This window comes from Dendrobium catenatum, unplaced genomic scaffold, assembly GCF_001605985.2.
Source record: "Dendrobium catenatum unplaced genomic scaffold, ASM160598v2 fragScaff_scaffold_662, whole genome shotgun sequence".
NCBI classification, from domain to species: domain Eukaryota; kingdom Viridiplantae; phylum Streptophyta; class Magnoliopsida; order Asparagales; family Orchidaceae; genus Dendrobium; species Dendrobium catenatum.
In genome coordinates this window covers 66,868-74,411 of record NW_021319124.1, presented here as the reverse complement: position 1 = coordinate 74,411, position 7,544 = coordinate 66,868, and positions in this window count along the sequence as shown.

Sequence of the window (7,544 nt, the reverse complement as noted above, 5' to 3'; positions counted from 1 at the left end):
ATGGTTTTAACATCAATAGTAAAAAATTGTGAGTTTAGATGGCTATAAAATTAAAATTGAGCAACACAAATTTTATTAGTTGTTTAAGAAAGAAAGTACAAGTAGAGAAAAATAAATATCACATGGAATGAAGAGTCTCAAACATATCCTACAGATAGACCCTTCCAAAAGAAAATCTCCCCTTACAACTTTGCTCTTCACCCTCATTTCCTCTCCAATTGATTGTTTGTTCACTACAATATTAACTAGCCACTTTAATTGATGTATCTCACTATTCTCTGGTCTAGCACTCTCAGCTCTCCTTTAGTCTTCTATTAAAAACTTCCTAAAAATATATAGGAGAACTATTTATACCTAATACATAAACAGACTCAAGCATCGTGTCACTTGACATAATCGTACTTTTTCAAAATCATCTAGTAAAAAAATTTCTAGAATATCCAAAAAAATATTTATAATCAGAATCTCTATAAAATACAAAAATTTATGATATGAAAGTTTTACCAAAATAAAGTTATTGCCATTTTCAATAATGGATATACACATTTGATCAAAAAAATACTAAAAATACAAAATTATTGAAATCTGAAATAGGCAAGATGTAACCTACCTTGAGGCAAGCAAATTTTTCAACTTGGTCGATGGACAAAAATTGCTCTACAGCTGCCAAATACTAGCTTTTTTTCCTTCTCTCTTCTCTCTTTTCTCTTATTTCTCCCCCAAACGTACTCTGTTACGCATGAAATGAAGAAATAAGAAATTTAAATAACTTTTAAACTAAAATGACTTTAAATATTTATAAAATAATAATATAACAATGTTATTATTATAAATTTTTAGTATAAAACTCATAGAAATTATTTTAGGTATTCTTAAATTTAGAAAAAAATATTCATAAATTAACTTGTTTTATTTAAAAAAATTTGATGAAATTGGTTCAAAAAATAGACACATGATGGTTCCAAAACCCCTACTTATATCGTTAGATGCTAATTTCTTAAGAAATTTTACAGGTGCACAAAAATTATAAAAAATTAGGAAAACTAAAATACAATAATAAAGTATTATGATGAAGACGATTTTTGATTTGGGCTTATAATGACTCTTAAATAAAATTTTGACTTTTGTAGATAAAAATGTAGTTTTCAAAATTTTGAGTTATAACAGCTTCATACCTTTTTAATACTAAAGAGTGGTGTGTTTTGTGCCCATGATTCATTGATGGATTACAACAAATAGGTTTGGAGTGTATTATACATATGTAGTATATAAAGTTTAACTATCATTTGATTATAGCATTAGTCGAGAAATGACCATCAAAGACCAACATATTCTATATTCTTGTTGTGAGATAATGATTACATTATATGATATTGTTTTTATTCTTGAAGTTTATATCAATGTCTTGCCAATTATAGGTTGAATAATGTTATTCAGGGTCATAGGTAGACTCCTTAGCCCAATTATTGTTATGAGTTGTAGGTTTGACACCCCGAGGAAGGCGTCATATATTATTAGCAAGGTGTTGTGGAGGTCACCTCCACTTTCTAGATAGGGTAGGTTCACTCTTATACATGCTTGAGGACCTTCCCGGTATTGAATTTGAAGATATATCTAGGCCTATACTCTATTTATGATAAAATATTTCTAGCTACTATAAACATCAAGTTATGTACACTTATAATATCTACCACTTCTTAAGGATATAGAGGGATTCCTAGGATTTTCTTAAAGGAGTACAATAGTAGCCCATCATTATCAAGAATTGAACAAAATATATAGACCTACTCAAGCAATCATGATTGGTTAATTTCCTTCATTTTCTATATATTTTGGAGTGGGAATAGTTAATTGTGTGTAGGCTTACACTACATGTGCCATATCCTAAGGATCTTGAGGGGTATAACTATGGTTTTTGGTATGAGGTTAACATGTCATATTAAGTGTAAGTGTAATGAGTATAAAGTTAAAGAAGTTCATGCCAAGGACATTCATTTCTATTGAGGTGAGATAGATGGCCTCTTCAAGAGTTAGGCATAAAATATTTAATTTTTTATTTTTCATTTTTAGATTTTTTTTCATCTGAACATCATTAAACCTTGACTTCATTAAATTATAAGTTATGTGGGAGCCTTATAGACACCAAATTTGGGTTTGAGTTGCTAATATATGCCTCAAGGGTTAGAGAATAAGACAAACTTGTGTTCTATTAATTAACTAATGCCACATTAAGTAGCATGCACTAGACTATTTGGTGAGGTGTAGTGGATCCACATTAAGCCAATAGAGCTTAGATTAATACATGTAGATCGGTAGGGAAGGGTGGACTATTACTAATGATATATTCAACTATGGGAGAGCAGACATGCCCTTGTGACTAGCATTCACATCAACACTAAGTAGATTATGACATAGCCCATAGGAGGTACTTGTAGTGGTAAAAATCTTAGACTTTCATGTACTTATTAAGAGAGCTTCTATAGAACCACCCTCAACTTATTATCCCCAATTAACAAATGAAAGAATCTTGGTTAATAATATTATAAATCTATTTTTTTTTTACATTAGTTGGACAAACTTGTCAGTTATTTACTCATGTAACATCTTCGAATCTTCTTGGATACTTAGAATGCTCTACAACCTATATTTGGAGGTGATAATAACCAACTATCATTACACAACCATCATTAGGGTAGAGGCACTCTATATAGTGTGATAAAATTTATGCACATTATAGATGATTAATCCGAGGATGAAGATATTGTGAATAATAGGAAAAGATATCTCTACCTGTGGTTGCAAGCTCATCTATTTACAAAAATCATGGCCCATATATAGGTACACTAATTTTTGTGAACCTCTTTATCATTCTAGGTACATCTTCATAAGATCTATTTAGGTCTACATTGTTATAGTATGTTATAATGCATCTTCTTTTTAACCTGTGTTTGAGTGTAGAGGGAGAGTTCACACTTAGCAACAACTACTGTTCATGCTGACACAACATCTTAGTTCTCCACCATTATGGATGAACCCTGGAAGAGTCATATATAGGGCTATATTATAAATAATAATAATAATAATAAATAAATAAAAAATAATAATAAAAAATATATATAGGACTATATTGGTTGCCTTCCCTAATTCCGCACTACTATCCACATTTTTTTGACATAATTCAACTAAGTTATACATGCTAAATAACATGAAATGTAAAGGAAGAGGTACCATAACTTCAACTCTACAAGAGACTAGTTCTTGCTCCATAGCATTGCACCTTAAGGACAAATGTAATACCTCATAGGTGTACAAGACCAGTAGTAATTTTTTCTTAGTTTGCACGTGCTTGATGTTTGATAACTTCATGTAAACATTTTTTTTTAACTAGAGATGATGAAATATATCTATTGTTCAATTATTTTTAATATTATAGTTTTTAGCATAATTTAAGGAAGGAGTGGTTGTTCAGACATATTAAACTGTGAAGGGCTACTCTCCATTTTCATTAGCTTACTACTAATAAAATAAAATAAATGCCTAAATTCATGATGAACTCATAAGAACTTAGATATATTAACTAAGAAGGAACTTAATATCGTAAACTAATTTATGATAACACATTAAAGGAATCATTTAGAGCATACATGAATCTCATTTGTTGATAACTATTAACGTTTAACTTTCAATTTTTCTATCATTGCTCAACATATGTATGCATGATTGGAGTTAGATTTGTGTGGGACAACATCCGATGTAATACTCAAATTATCACTATAGCTCTTACTAGTCTAAACTAGATAAGAACTTCTTACCTTTCAGTGATGAATGATTTGTAAGCTTATCATAAATGTCTAATAGGAAACCATTCTATGGGAGTTTTACTGATGATATAGTATGACATGGTCATAGTTTATTGTAAGCTTATTATCATTGACTATCTTAATGGCTAACTCATCGCACAAAATCTAATGGTACCTCATGTCAAGGAAGTGAGGTCTCCCTAAATGACAATCTATCTCTACAGATCTTTCCTCTATAAAGTTTCATTTAGCAATATTTAGAAACTCTCAAACCTCATAACTATGTGTTTTCTGGCTTTAGCATGTAATTTCCATAGCAATGCATCTTGTTCAGAGGTCCAAATATGCATACAACAATGATAGACTTCATTTGACTTTAGCTATAACTTACTATATCGTCTAGGACTATGCCCCTTGCCTCCCTCTCCTCTTGGCTCTCTTAGGTTATGACAACAACAAAAGATATTTTCTAGATAAAATAAAAGATTTTTAAACAAGGGCTCAAAATTAGCCCTAATTAGTAACTAATCGTCAAATATCATCCAGGATGATAATACATCATCATATACGATTAGTTCAACTCGACGAGTATCATCCATACAATCGCCCATCCAGACAATCGCCCTGGATGGATGTCTGGACGATGGAAAAATAATTAGATCGTCCGAGACAATCTCACGATTGTCCTGACTGATTAGCACAAAACGAGGAATATCGTTAAGAACATCATCCTGAATGGATATCTGGACGACGCAAAAAATAACTTGATCGTCCAGGCAGATCTAATGATTATCACGAATGATTAGTTCAATTCAGTACATATCGTTCAGAGTATCATCCTGAATGGAGCCAGGACAATGTTTGATCGTTCAGAAAGAACTACGATTTGTAAACTAATCATCCCGGACTATTCTACGATTGTCTAGGCCGATATAATTGAGCAATCAAACCTTAATTATTTTTTCTTAATTACCATATTAATTTAGGCATAATTTTACTATATCGTCTAGGACGATGCCCTTGATGATGTCTAAAAATAAAAGATGCCTAAATAGATCTCGTGGCTGATTCTTTCTGATTAGAGTCTATCATCCCAGCTGATGATAATATCATCAAGGATGATGCGCTTAATTACGGCTTCCTTAACCAGGATGTCCTAATTAGGGTTTATATTTTTAACTGATCGTCTAGGCCAATTTTTGGATTGTCCCGGATCATGTGATCGAAAATAGAAAATATTAATCAAACAGATAAAAAAATTTCCCCCAAGTGTGTGTATGTGTGCAAGGTTACTTAACATCAGGACACACAATGTTATAATGGACTCAAGAAAAGGTAAAAGACACTTGTCGTACATTACAAACTAACTCAGTCCTAATCTACCCAATCTTGAGCTGATTCAATTTGCAGTTTGATCTTGTGGACCTAAAACGTTAGTAGGCAAAGCAGTCATAGAGAAATAGAAGTGTTTGCTATCATAAAAAATTATATTCCGTTAAATCAGATTCGCAACACATAGCATTGAACCTTAGGGACAAATGTAATACCCCCTAGGTGCACAAGACTAGTAGTAGTTTTTTTATTAGTTTTCACATGCTTGATATTTGATAATTTCATGTAAGCATTTTTTTTAAATTAGAGATGATGAAATTTATCTGTTTTTCAATTATTTTAAATATTACATTTTCTTAGCATAATTTAAGGAGTGGTTGTTCGGACATATTAAACCGTGAAGGGTTACTCCCCATTTTCGTTAGCTTACTACTAAAAAAAAATAAAATAAATGCCAAAATTCATGATAAAATCATAAGAACTTAGATATATTAACTAATAAGGAACTTAATATTGTAGACTAATTTATGATAACACATTAAAGAAATCATTTAGAGCATACACAACTCTCATTTGTTGATAACTATTAAAGTTTAACTTTCAAATTTTCTCTCATTGCCCAACATATGTATGCATGATTGGAGTTAGATTTGTGTGGGACAACATCCGATGTAATACTCAAATTATCACTATAGCTCTTACTAGTCTAAACTAGATAAGAACTTCTTACCTTTCAGTGATGAATGATTTGTAAGCTTATCATAAATGTCTAATAGGAAACCATTCTATGGGAGTTTTACTGATGATATAGTATGACATGGTCATAGTTTATTGTAGGCTTATTATCATTGACTATCTTAATGGCTAACTTATCGCACAAAATATAATTGTACCTCATTTCAAGGAAGTGAGATCTCACTAAATGGCAATCTATCTCTACAAATCTTTCCTCTATAAAGTTTCATCTAGAAATTGTTAGAAACTCTCAAGCCTCATAACTATGTGTTTTCATGGCTTTAGCATGTAATTTCCATAGCAATGCATCTTGTTCTGAGGTCCAAATATGCATACAACAATGTTATACTTCATTTGACTTTACCTATAACTTAAATGTAGGACTATTTCTTTAATTGCAGGCTCCCCAATGCTAACTATGCTTTAGTAGATCTCTCGTAAGGTGTTTTTAGACAATGTTTATAGATCAATGAAAATATGATAGGTTCTTCTATTAGCATTTATGGAGTGACCTCACAATCACCTATTGCACGACGTGATAAGTGGAATTCAACCATACAATAATTTTATTTATGCTTCATAAAATTGTCGTGAACTTGCTCTTATTTTTGTGAATTTTGATTAGAGCAGGTAAAACATATTTGATACCTATACTGTACCTCACCAAATGGGTAGCTCACTTTGGTCAATTGGTTCGGTGTTTTCACTATCAAGTAAGATGTCTTGGATTCTAGTCTTGAATATATGATGTATGTGTGAATTTGTCTAAGGCTTCAGCTTCATTTGGGATGAGTTTCTTTTATTTCTTAAAATAGTTTTTTTACAAAATATTTAATGTTTGTACTAAAAATTGTTTTAATATGCAATAAGAAAGTCGTCTCAAACAAAACTTTTATTTGACATGATTTTTTCTTAAGAAACATTAAGAAAATTGTCCCAAATAAAATTTTAATAGGCCTAAATGTCCCAAATAGAAGATGAATTATTGTGCGAGGAAACCTGATGAGAGAACTGTTTGATGTTCTCTCATTCTACAGTAAAAGCATAGCTGTTGCGCTTTTATTATAGACAAAGAGAAAATCAAATTATTCTCTCTATCCGATATCTACACATAATAATTTCTTAAAAAAAAAAAAAAGTTTAAACGTGCATGTTCAAGCTCAAGAGTACATAAACCGATGTCTAAGTTCTCACAATGTTCCTCCTGCTAGTACTGATTGGCTTGTGATCGCAGGAAAGGAATGCGTGTTCTACATTTTTTCCATTGCATCACATCACTGTACTATTATTATTATTATTTAATAGAGGCAAAACTCAAAAGTCTAATTTTATTAAATATAAAATAAATATAATTTTAAAATGATTCGTGAGTTAATGATCAAAGATATTTGTTTTTTATATATAATAAATTTGAATGATATTATTGTTTACTGTTAAAAAAATTTAGAAAATAAATGACTATTGGTGAGGACTATCATTCTTTTATTAATAGAGTAGTTTGCATTTTAAAAACTCGGATATTTAAATAAAATATTGTATATTTTAATTTTTATAAAATAATACAATTAAGACTTCGTTTGAGATAGCTTTCTTACTGGATTATAAAGCAACTTTTTAGTCAAATCATTCTCAATTTATATTTGCTCTTCCTCCTATATATTAGCCATGCCACTCTCA